The sequence below is a fragment of the Atractosteus spatula genome, chromosome 7 (genome assembly GCF_055471065.1).
Source record: "Atractosteus spatula isolate fAtrSpa1 chromosome 7, fAtrSpa1.hap1, whole genome shotgun sequence".
Classification (NCBI taxonomy): domain Eukaryota; kingdom Metazoa; phylum Chordata; class Actinopteri; order Semionotiformes; family Lepisosteidae; genus Atractosteus; species Atractosteus spatula.
The window spans coordinates 53,272,719-53,285,963 of record NC_142712.1 but is presented as its reverse complement, the minus strand read 5'-3'; the positions used below and the strand labels follow the sequence as shown (position 1 = coordinate 53,285,963).

Genomic DNA, 13,245 nt, shown 5'->3' with positions numbered 1-13,245 from the left:
CCATTAAAGACATCAGGCATATCCCCCTCACCTTGTTCACCGTAACACATCATGCTTTACAGATACACCATTTTTGTAATTGGATGCATCTGTTTAGTGTCACACTGCAGAGCTAATCAGTTAGGTTGCCATTTCCTTCTTGTCTTAAAATGATGAAAGATACTACCTAGATCTAAGCAATCACACAATCTTGTCAGGGTTGGCACTGGAAATGGGTCATGTACAGTATTGATTAATATAGAGCAGTGTAGTTGAGAGAAAATAAATAAAAACTACTTTAGCAATAATGATAACAGTAATGAGTATATAATGAATTTGTAAGCAAATACACAGTATTCAGTGATAACTTCAAATCCCTTCCTAACTGGCATGGTATAGCGCAAAGATTAAACTTCTTTTCATGTGTATGGGAGGGGATTGTCTTTCTGGTACTCTAACTCCCCCCTCCCTCCAAAAAAAACAAACAGACAAAACCCAGCAGATTTCTTCATTTTCTTCGGGTATGAAACAAACTACCCAGCGACCCTGAAGTTGACCCTGACTTAATTTAAAAATATTTTAATGAATTAGCTACTAAGAAACCAATGGTACAGATGGGCTAATGGCATCCTCTCTTTTGAAACCTTTATGTTCTTATGACTTAAATGGTTTTGTGAAGGCCTAAAGGAAATAGCATAAATGTAATTTAAAATGACCCATGTATGATAAGAGGTTTCAGGTACCATTAGGTACCTTTTAATTAAAACCTCCCCATATAATTTAAACAAGTCAATATTTGAATATATTCTATTAGGAAGGAGTATACATCAGTTCATTTTCATTTGATTTATTATTATTGCTAAAGGAAATGAAAGCAATGTGAAAATGTACTTTTCAAACTCATAAAAACAAATATGGTCCATTATCTGCAATTATATATTTTGCACTTCCATTATGTGATTTACAAATTCAGTAAAATACAAAATGGTCATAGTTTTCTTTCCATAATAACAGCCTCTGTCCAATCAGCAAGGTAGCACTTTCATTTCTCAAAGTGAGTCAGTAACAATGACAGAAATAGATGTGTCTTTTGACGGTTGTATTTCCTAGCATTGCGAAACGGTGAGTTCTAATTAATATTACTATAAGGACACCATGAATGTGTTCCTTTCTAGGCCACGTGGATAAATGTGAAAATAAATAATAAATGTTAAAAACACAAATTAAAGTTCACAAAATAGAAATCTAAAATACAAATAAATGTTATACCATTACTATTATATTTCTATTAAAATACCACAACAACAAAGCATTACTTGAAATCTATAAGTAGAAACAGTAATATTATATTAGGAAAAATGAATTTAGTGGAGTAATCAGTGTCCTCAGAGCTAATGAGCCTAAAGCCTGAAATACACAATACAATGTAGAAAGGGATACCAGAATGATTAGTGTTTGATATGTTTTTATGCTTCGTTCCTCTGTAAAAGCTCCAGATAGGGTTTCCCAAGGAGAAGATGCAGCTCAGTGAAAGCAGCTGCAATATGATCTAAGGGGTCTTTACCCTTTTGTGAGCAATGACCTTGAGAGGCACAGCACTGTACATCTCACAGCTTCCCCAGTCTTCCCTGCTGTCAGTCACTGTTCCTATGATCCTGCCTGCCAGTACACTGGTGAAGGTACAGTAAAAATATAGCAGGTACCTGTGCAAGCCCTGTCTTATTGCACCTGCAGTGCTTTAGAGACTGAAAATGTTTGTGTAAAAATGAAATACCATAGCACCACAGCATGATAAAAAAGCATACATCTGTAGTGATTCATCCAAAAAGGAAAAGTTGTTCATCTGTCTCAGATTTTCAAAGAAAACCTCATCTGGCAAAATATTTTGCTATAATGTATAAAAAAATTAGCATTTCGGGACTCAGAAGGCCCAAAATGCCCTAGAGGGCTTTTTCTAGCAAAATCTGAGAAAATTGTGCAACAGCTCTGGCTACGTTAGTATGCAATAACTCAAAAGTATAATAATGATAGCACAGGGGAGTCATGTTTTGTACGTAGTGTATATTAATTAATTCACAGAGATTTTTGTAATGAAATGTTTGGCTGAACATACATCCAATGTGGTGACTGACCAGTCCTAAATCCTATGACAAATCCTACATAATCCTAAATATTAGTATTTCATAATATTCTCCATATATTATTGTACAGGTCAAACATTTTAATCCAGTCAAACTTCCTATAAATAATGTGCATATGGTGCAGGCATAATGTATTATTTTTGCCTTCCACTGATAATTTAACAGATTGCATCAGTAAAAATTGAACAGTGTTATAATGCTTTATTAAAAAATAATACTTCCAGATCTCTATTTGGAGAGTACTGGTTAATATTCAATCCCACTTTCCACTGCAATTTGTCTGTAAGAAATAACATTACAGACAAGAAAAATGCATATCTCACATCTTGTCTTTTTGGTTACTAGTTAATTAACTGAACTGGAAACCTCATATGGCTAATTATGCTTAATATCCACATTAATTGTATATATTTGGCTTAAATAGTGGACTTCAGTGTTGGAACCACTTTCTGAAGGACTGACAGAGGAATAATGAGGACTTATATTGAAAGTAAATGGGGAAGCTCCACATTTCAGTTGGAATTCAGGAGGTAGACACCCCTTTCTCTACTCCAGAGTATATTAAACCGTGTGAGAGACAAAATGTGTGAGAGACAATGGTGATGTTTTATAAATGTTTTATAAAAGTAGATATAATGACATACAGCAGATCTGAATACATTTCATCTTCAATCTTGCAGTAGTCATGGCCAGATTATTATGCAGTCCAAAATATACAGAAAGGTTTCCTAGGGCCTCATTATAACTTTCACAATAGCAACCTTGTGCTCATCTAATTAAAAAAAACAATGCAAAAATTCAACATGTAGTTCCCTTGTGTGTATTTGAAATTTATAATAATTTAACCATTTTATTTTGAATATAGGATAATAACAGTTAATGCTATAATCTATACAATCTGGGATCTATCCAGCAAGTGGATTTGTGTTGCCCTAATTTTAAAACAGCTACATGCGTAACATTTCAGAAGTAAAATGATTTAAGCATTTCTATCTATAATTAAAACCACACCTGCTACATTTCTTAAAGAATTCCTTAAATGTAGTCCCTTTTAAAAAATGAAATTCACTATGACAAAACAGTATGTTTAAGTAAAAATGATAATATGGTACTGCAGTTTAGCTGAGTACAGTTTTTAATAACTACTTGACGTGAATGAAAATGTAATATATTTCTCCCTATTTTTCTTATTCACTAAACTATTTTCTTTATCAACTCTAATGTTTCTAATGCTTTAGCTCTCATTTCATGCACATACAGTATATGAGCTGTCTCTTATGTCTTAGAGATATGTTAGAGGGGATATCGAGGTTTGTTAGTCAAAAGACAATTAAAACGAGTAATTCTGCTCTTGTTCTTAAGTTATACATTATATCACTATACAATATTTTCTAAGAAAGCTTACACATACTTAGTGTGTTCCACTGTTTGAGTTATCATTTTTTTCTTGAGATATCTTTAGTCTACTGTTATTCCCTCAGGGGTAGACCATCTACAGTATGTTTATCTACAGTAAGTTATTTCAATTCACTGTCAATAAATAAATTGACAGTTTTGCCAGGGAAAAATATGAATGCTTTGTAAAAAGTCATTGTCTCAGTTACCACATGATGTGTCCAGCCAACCTTCAAACTACACTGAGAACACAGGGGCAATTCTAGTCTGAGCAGAATCTTTGTAAACAGTTTCCATCTCAGAGACCAACAGCAGTGTTAAACTCAGCTGCCTCTGCATGTCTTCTTGCCAAATGACACTCTCAAGGTGAAAAGCGTGCTGCCATAGTTTGTACTACGACAGTGCCTGCTTTGTTAAGGACACCCCAAGGCTTTCCTCAAAATGAGTGATGTGTTTCTGCGTGGGCTTATCTAGTGCTCCTACAGAAATCCTTCACGTTCTCCTTCATATGAGCAAGTACTGTATGCAAACACCTACAGACCAATAAGAGAAAGTTCTATGTTTTTGCTGCATTCCTTGTGCTTGGAGCTGAGATTAAATTTAATCTTTTTATGCACACATTTTTCTCAGAAAGGATGCAGATCCTGTTTTTGTTTAACCTATATAATTTAAAATATGGCACTAGAACTTTTTAACAGCATAACTCCATACAATAAGACCTTGCAGAGGAAAACATGACCAAAACTACTTTTATGGTTTGGCAAATGTGGGTATAACATGCAAATGTTACCTATAGTATGAGCTGTACAGCATGTGTTGAAGTGTGAAATTAACCAGAAATTAATATAATTTATATATCAACTGAGAATGTACATGACTGTGGCAAACTTCATGTACCTAGGTAACCTACTGCAAACAGCAAACATGTTTCTCCCAACATTAGGAGGGATTTTAACTAATATGTGATTCAAATCTCTTCTGAACAAACCAATCATTTTTTTAAAAAGTTCACAATTAAACCAAAATAAGAAGAATAACAAAACGAAACAGAAAAATACATCTCTATATTTATTTTAAAAATACATTAATTTCCCTCCTAGACATGTTTGGAAGGTCAAGAAACCTCAGTCCTCTTTGAGAAATGTGAGCTTTGTTGATCATGGAATTTTTTTCAATGAAATTTTTTGTAAGGAAAAATAAAATGTTGAATGGTACCGAGATTAAAAAAAAAATTGTAACAAAAGTACAAATATATGAAAATCTAATATTTTAATTACAGTAACTGTAACAGTAAAAGACAAAAAATGTTTGATACAGTAAACTTATTATTTAATTATTTTGACTGTTTTTAACCCCATTTTGTTAATCAAAAATCATTCTGAATCCATAGAAGGCATGACAAAGTAAGCTTTGCATTTTTCATAGTGGTCGTCGGCAATGTGACTGAAGACGATTTATGAATACCCTAAAGGATGCCCTCGTGGCTGCAAATTTTTTTAAACAGAACAATGGTGATCTTTATTCATTGAATCATAGCATCAGCCTCAGTACCTCTGTGTGGTATAAATACATAAATAATGTAGCTAGCTAGTTTGCAATTTATCTAAGCAGGCATGTAATAAGTCTAGATTAAAGACAAATGGATTGCACAGACGCTGCTCTCCCTTCAGTTCAGCAGTAGTGGAGTCATGATGTCGACACTGTAAGGAGCTAGCAAGGAAGACTTGCGACACTGTTAAGTGTTCTACTAAATGTACTCCATGTAGTAAAGCATGACCAATAAAGAGCTGTAATGAAATAATGAATCAAGTCGTGTAGTTGCACACTTTGACAGCTGGCCTCATGAGTTGAGCTGGAAGCAGTTACTGTAGCTGGCTAGCCTTTGGCATCCCCTTGAAAAGCCTAATGAGGAAAATGTAGGTGAGATTTTCTCCTGTCATAGTCTATTTTCTGAATCTATTTAAAGGCAGAATGATTATCTGATGACCTTCGTTAACACTCTGATATTGTGGCTCATTCTTTGCTGATGAACACTGTGACTTAGACTATGTTATCATCACTTAGTACTGCCAGAATTATCCCAATTAAAGAGCCACTGTCCTTAACTTTAAATAACTTGTTTTAGTTTGGTGTAAAATGAATACTAGAAAAATCCATCTACAGTATGTGCAAAGTGGAAGACAAGAAGACATAGGTTACTATTAAGATTAAGCATTTCAGATGATTTCATTTGCTATGACCATCATTTGAAAATGTGTCTGTAATTTCAAAGTTTTGTCAGAAATGATTTAATGTTCTTTTTATTAAAGTGTACAATTGTGTCACAACAAACTAGTCTACCACAATGGTAATTACATTTAATGCAATATCCTATAATAATAAAATGGACAATATTTATGTACAGTGCCATTGCAGGTACCAATAACATTTTATTTAAGAAATCAACAAGGGCATGACATACTATTTAAAGAACATTTATCACATTTATTAAAATAAAATTCATAGGCATTGATAAGAAAAAAATAATCTGTAATCTGGAATTCTACATCTATATTTAGAACTGACATTATAAGTGCTTTGAAAATAGAAACTGCTACTGAGCATTATTTAATTTGAAAGTGCAAATTATGCACCATTTAAAATCATATAGTATTTTGTTTTCATTATACACCTCACATTTTCTAATACAGTAATTTGGTTTCAGTGCAGCTATTTAGTTAGTCTATTTAAATTAAAATATGCCATCCTCATTTCAGTTCATGCAAAGCAATGCCCCAGAAATGAAATTGCTATTCTGTATTTAAATCCACAATATCAATTTATACATAATTGGGAATATTCTTATCCCAACAGTTATAAGACCACTCTCTCAGTCTATTACTTCTCTAAAAATAAACAACACTTTGATTTCTTGCTCTTGGAAGCTGGAACAATCTTCCCCTAAAAGGGAGACACACTGATCAGTCTAAGTATACTTGTCCATACGTGCTGAATGATATACTTGTGGTACTACTGCTTATGACAGATTTATGGTCTTCCTGTATCACGAGTATGTACTCTGAAACATTCAAAAGAGGACCGCAAGTACGTAATAAGCATGGGCTTCTGTATCTATTTTGCTTTAAGCACCTAATGCCAGTGATTTATTAACAATTTTTGATGAATGTCAACGTAAGATGTTAAAATTGTTTCATGCTCTTGCACACAGAGGTACTTATTAGATGTGACAAGTGGCTTATAGTTGGACACCACAAGCTCAGTGAAAATTCAGAATTTTTCTTGCTGAGATAGATTGCCAAATGAAGAAAAAACCCTAATTTGTGTCTGCATAGTCCAGTCTAGTCCAATCAGCTATTAAATATGACCTCCTTTCAGTTCTGATGCTCAGCATCTTTTGAAAGGATCAAACTTCATTGAAGCCAAATAAAATTGTCATGACTGCTTCATTTTCTGTTTTCTAATTATGCTTTCTTAATCTGATGCTGGACAGAGACATTAAATCTTCATATCACTATCCCCAACCTCTCCACAAAGCTCTTGACTGCACATGAACTCCTGATCAACCCAAAAATACTATTTAGTTCAAACCTAAAATAGCCTCACTTTCATAATTGAACATTACATTTTGATTAGAATACAAAGTACTGATTTTTTACACTTTTTTATTGGCACTTGGATATAACCTCCATTTTTGATTCCTTCATGCTTATTCCATGTTCAAAGAAAAAATATTGATTCAGTCCCTTCAAATTGTCAATTAACATCATGATAACACAGTGATATACATTTCAGTGCATCTGCCTTAAGTACTGCAAAATTAAACTAGGATAGATCATATAAAAACCATGAAGAACCATGCAATTGTATAAAAACCATGCACAATTTCCAAAATGAATATGAATACTAGATTGCTAGGCTTCGTCATTTTACATAAGAATGTGTCCAAAATCCAAAATTCTAAACGAAAAAAGAATGCTATAAATAAATGGTTTGTTTACTATTTTCATTTCTATTACCTTACTGTATATTACAATAGCCATAATAACTTCAAATTCTTAAACTAAAAACACCATGTATAAATGTTTTATAAGCCTCTCTGGTTATTACTGACTTTAATCTCTTCCTGCATCTCTTTTTTACTAATACTGCCACTGAATTCTTTTTAAGAATGAAAGCCTGTCTAAGGTACACATATACCTTATTGTTGTATGGTTTCCTCTTGATTAAATATGACCTTCCTTATGACTATATTGGCTTTGTACCAGATTACTGCCATTCACTTACAAATATGTTTTGCTAACTTTTGTCAGTAGCTCTCAGATATGTTTTGTAAAATCAACAAACCAGACCTAATCAATCCAACTGGGAAATTTGTAACACAACAGCAGTCCCTCAATATTTATGTTTGATTAAACATCAGTTACAAGAAACATACTGTAAATATGGTTTGTGAGAGAGAATGCAGGGTAACAGGCAATTCTGAGTGACCGTATCAGAGTCCATTTTAAATGTAACTATGAATTTTAAGTGAAATTAAGTGCAAACACTAGAATCATAATTCAAAAGGGCAATATCTTGAATGGTAAATTCTGATATATATTATATACTCTGAGCACTCAATACATGTAAAATGTGTTAATAGAAATAATGTCATATATATATAGCAAAACTGATTTTTAGAAAAAAAAGAGAACAATTTACTGTACAGCACTGTACTGTACAGGATTTTGCAAACAGGGTATTGTTCAGTGATTAATGTTTGGATGTTCTGAAGCCTAAAAGTGTCTTAGGCAAGTCTTGACAAGTTAATCCATAAATTACTGCAATGATAACTAGAGAAGAAGATTCAAATTCAAAGTGATCCCAATACGTATCATTTAAAATAAGCCTCTTAACTGATATACCTAAGCCTGAACACTCTTGATCCATTACCCATTTAAACATCTGGAAGACTGACCTATTTTAGTTTCTGTTGTTTATATATAGGGTAGATTAATATTGTGTTTCTTTTATAGCTTAAACAGAGACTGAAGCCAAGCAGTTGACTGAGGGAACAATGTGAGAACTGTACTTACATACAATGAAAGCGAACCTGTCAATTTGGAAGCCTTTTACCGCGTGTGTTGCAGACGGTGGGTAACTGGAGGGCCTCCCTTTCCTTAGTCCACATTCCCTCCCTGCTCTGCACGACCCATGTGCTGTCTGCCTGCAGAATAATTTAAAATGCATTATGAGACTTTGCTGTGCTACCATTTTCACAATTAATTCTGGTCAATACTTAGTGGAGAAGGGTTTTCACAACAAGATCAAGTTCAATAACATTGAAGGTCTTCAGTCCTTGTTGATAGACTTCCAGGCTGTTCTATGTATACATTCTATGTATATAGACAATTTATTCTACAACAGTACAGTGGTGCAAGCTGCTTAAATTCACAGAGGTGGCATCAGCCAAAAACCTTCTACAGTTGTATATGAAAATCTATTAAAAATATTGTATAGTCAGCACTTTTGGCAATGAATACCAGGTTACAGTGGCAACCAATTATGTGAGTGGAGTCAATGCATGTTTAAGTTTTCAAAACAATCTTTATTGATGCACTGCCTGGTGTCTTATGCTGCTAGTATAGGTTCCAGCTTGCCATGACCCTCACATCAGTACATGCAGCTTCCTTATAAAGGGCAAACAAATGTGAATCAAAGGACATCAGACCCCTACAGCTTTACTACCTTGCATGAAAATATAAAGTACTGGTAACTGGTAATTAAACTAGTAATTTAAAAGAAGGTTATAAAGAAATATGATCTATCGTGCTACTGTATGTGCTTTGCTCACAGAAGAATAAACAATTGTTGTAGTAAGAAACAGTTTGTAAAAATAAAAACAACTCCTTTAGAATCGGAGGCATTGGTTTTAAGTGTAAATGCATCATATGATAAAAAGGATAAACATAAGAAGAGCATAAGAAAGAGAAAAGCATAAAAACAATCAACATTAATGATCCAATGAATACTGTATATACATTATTCCTCGACTAAATATGAATTGAAACCAAAAATATGAAGTGGGCAAAGAGTATGTACTAAAATTAAATTTGTTTTAGTACCATAGTTGAGATAGCATATATATTATTCAACAACATTCACATACCATACTCATACTATTCATCAAACGTCTTTCCTAACATATCTATCTAACATAACATGTATGTTATCTCAAGTTTACATTATGTTCATGCAGTCCATTAAGTATTTATATGGGTTTAACAACTCTGTAAGTCAATTCTAGATGACTACAGTTCGGAGTTGGGAGGTTGCTTCCAACTCTTTATACAATTTAGGCCAGTTATTTGTACTATGGACGTCTTTATAATTTCATAATTTTTGTTCCAACTAAGTGAAGGGACCATGTAATTGTGTTTGGCAATTTGACATAAAAATAAGTCATACAAATACATTCTGCTATTCACAGTAAATCATTGTTCTTTTAACTTTTTACTTTTGCTCTTAATTCTAAACATCAAAATGTCTCTGAGCATAGTAATTGTCATACCAATAATTTTCAGGAATGTTCACATATTTTCTGTCGATGTCCGTGCTGTTATTTTACCTTGAAACTGCAAGACATTTGAGGATAACAAATAGACCAAGTTGAAATCTGGGTTCTAAAAGATTGTAGACATTAGAAGATGGTGCAGCACTCAAGATTCTTTGATCAATCTTTAAATTTTAACTGTTTTTCCACAAAGGGTAATTTAAAAAATGACAAACATTTAAATTATACATGAGTAATGTATCTGAGGTCTTTTACATTGCCCTCTAAATTAATGCATACCCATGATGAAATAGGAATAAGAAAGATCAAATAACAGAGAAATTCATAGATTGGATAGTGTTTCTTGCTCATAAAAGTCTAAACACATTACGCAGTAAAACTAATAGCATTGCTATTGAGAAAAGTCAAATTTGTTCTAAATAATTTAAATCTAGAAAACACAAGAGTCAAAACAATTCACACCTCTGTAGTTAATATTTGATAAATCCTCCTCTGGCAGGGATTACACTTACTAGATGCCTCTTGAAGGGTGCTATGAGGTTCTGACACATCAGAGGGAAAATGTCTGAACATCCCTCCCTATAGAATTGCTCCAAGTCCTTCAGACCCATCAGTTTCCATTAATTAACTGCCATGGTGAGATAGATTAACAAATGTTCAATTGGATTGAAGTATGCAGATTGAGATAGCCAGTCAAGAACACTTATTTGGATTGAATTTTATTGAAAGAAAAACTTAGAGGTGTGAAAAAATGTGACATTTTTAATATCTTTGTAAATGAGGCATTATCCAGACTGTAACTGCTACAGTATACAAAGTCTTTTCATATTTCATTAGTGGTATGAATAAGACTGGAGGGCATTGTATATTGTAAATGGTCATGTAAATGGTCAAACATACAGGGAATTTATGCTGCTTACTCTTAGCCTCCCTAATTACCAAAGATAACAAGAAATTAAACTAGTAACATTATAGCAACAGCCACTGCACCTAATTTCTTACCAATGGGTCTTGCTTTGATCATTCTAGCTGAATCCTGTCATATATAATTATGCCTTATTATAATGAGACACCACAATGTCCACAACAAAAACCTTAACAACAGAGCCTGCGTGCCTGAAACTTTTCAATTGAAAAATGTTCCTTCTTACTAGAATAAAACTGTAGGCAGGGCAGTGTAATGAATACTATAACTAAATAATTGGTAAATAAGAGATTGGCAGTTTCTATCTACATCAAATTGACAACATTTAAAACTTTGATTACGTACCCTCTAATTTCTAACTAAAGCTGCATATCATGGCTTCCCTGGTGCAGAAAAGACATAACTAATGGGAATTCTAGACTACATAAACAGTGTCTCCTAGCTATTATTACTGTATTTCCAGAAGGTAATCATTTCAAAGAACACAAAAGACAAGTACTGTACAAAAAAATAAATGTTTAACCACATCATAACTAGATAATCACTGATTAAAATTAACTTCAGTGCTAAAAAGCTGTATTTTTTCATAAATAAGTTAATTCTGGCACTGTAGTACAAACTAAGGGATAACAAAGGGAGCAAATAAAACAGAAAAACAAGGCTTCTGATTACAGTATATTACAGTACACTACAGTATATTACCACCCAGTGATGTCTGATGAAGCTGATGTTTTTTAATTACATCTTCACCTGTCAGTTAAATTGGGTTTTAAAGGCACTTCAAAAAAGCCACATTTTCTCTTGAAGATTTCACTTATTTTGCTTTGGGACAGCCATCAGGACAGCAATGCATTCAGAAATCTTTGAATAGCTACTTCAATTATATTTAATAGTATGAAGCAAAGAGTATTTTGGAGTACCACTTTCTAGTGAACAATTGGTGAAATTGAAAATTCACACTTGATAAATTGTCTTGAATTTATTTTTTTACTTAGTTTTATCAACCAAGGCTCATCCTATATATCTTTTTTTCTGCCAACTCAAAATCTTTAAAGATTTAATTGGCAACGTGATTGTTCCGTACAGTGTGGCAGATTCTCAAAGATTGACATCTCAGCTCAAGCTCGCTGTTATTTTCAGTAGCCTAATTGCAATATATCTAACAATTTGTCAAAAGTAAATATTATCTTAATAGTTATTTATCTTTGATTCCAATTCTTCAAAGCCCTCATGATATTTTAACAGATGATAGGAAGAAAGCTGCTGGGATAGGCTCTGGCTCCTCCGCCACCTTGTATTGGATAAAGCAGTTAGAAAATGGATGGATAGGTAGGAGAGAAACCACATCTGCACTTTTCCTTTACATTCCTTAAGTGTTCCATTCTTACATAAACAACTTGAGTCACTGACAAGACATGTATTGGGCATTTTTTAATCATTTATGAACACTGAACACAGCACGTTTCAGTAATAAAGTAGTAATCGATGGATCATACTGTACATATGTCATCCCTAAATAAAACATTTGCCCCTGTACCCTAGGCAATGTTTCCCAAACTGTGTTCCCAGTGATATCTAAGACGAAGTCTGGAAATAATTTTACCCAACATTTGAAATCAGCATCGAGCACTCATAGTCATTTTCCCAGGTTGCTGAACTTTTTTTTCTGAGGAGCCTCTTTCAGTATATGATCTTATTAATGAAATGCTGAAAAAATTCAATGTTATAATTTTATATTGCTAGAGGAGATATCATTGTTAGTCATTATTTTGGTGTTTGCTAAGATTACTTGTTGGTGTAGTTGCATATCCATTCCACTGCTATTTTAATCTCTTTAATTTAATAATGATTGTTTGTGTTCTATATATTATATATGGTACTGTATATACTGTACATATAGTTCAGCTGCCAAAAGGTTATTCATAAACTCGTCTTCACCTAAGATTTTAAAAAAATCTCTGTATAATTAAAAAATATCTTGCTGAGAATCAGCTTGCTCAGCATTCCCTGACACAAAGAGAGGTTTTAATAATAAACCATGTTTGTCTTTAACTTGAGAGCTATGGTAACTCTCAATAGTACCTTATGCTACTTATGAGGTACCTTTTCTCTTTCGAATTGTACAAGAATATTTGTAAAAAAATCCAAATACTAGATCTCATTAAACTTAGCTATTTTTTATATTTTGTATAACTTAGTATATTGACATACTTTCACGTACAGTACTTTATCACCTTAATCTCCTTTTCCAC

General features: G+C 33.1%; 1 protein-coding gene across 2 annotated transcripts in view; it reads right to left on the bottom strand.

Annotated features, from left to right (window-relative positions):
• The window catches only part of lingo1a (leucine rich repeat and Ig domain containing 1a), a 139,391-nt gene that overhangs the window by 58,998 nt on the left and 67,148 nt on the right, over positions 1-13,245 (bottom strand). Inside the window, exon 1 of one of the 2 annotated variants that reach the window (XM_088921789.1) lies at positions 8,591-8,668. The exons of the other annotated variant lie outside the window; for it this stretch is intronic. The gene's annotated coding sequence lies outside the window, so the exon portion shown is untranslated. Of the gene's footprint in view, positions 1-8,590; positions 8,669-13,245 lie in introns of those variants that run through there. 2 annotated transcript variants of the gene reach the window in all.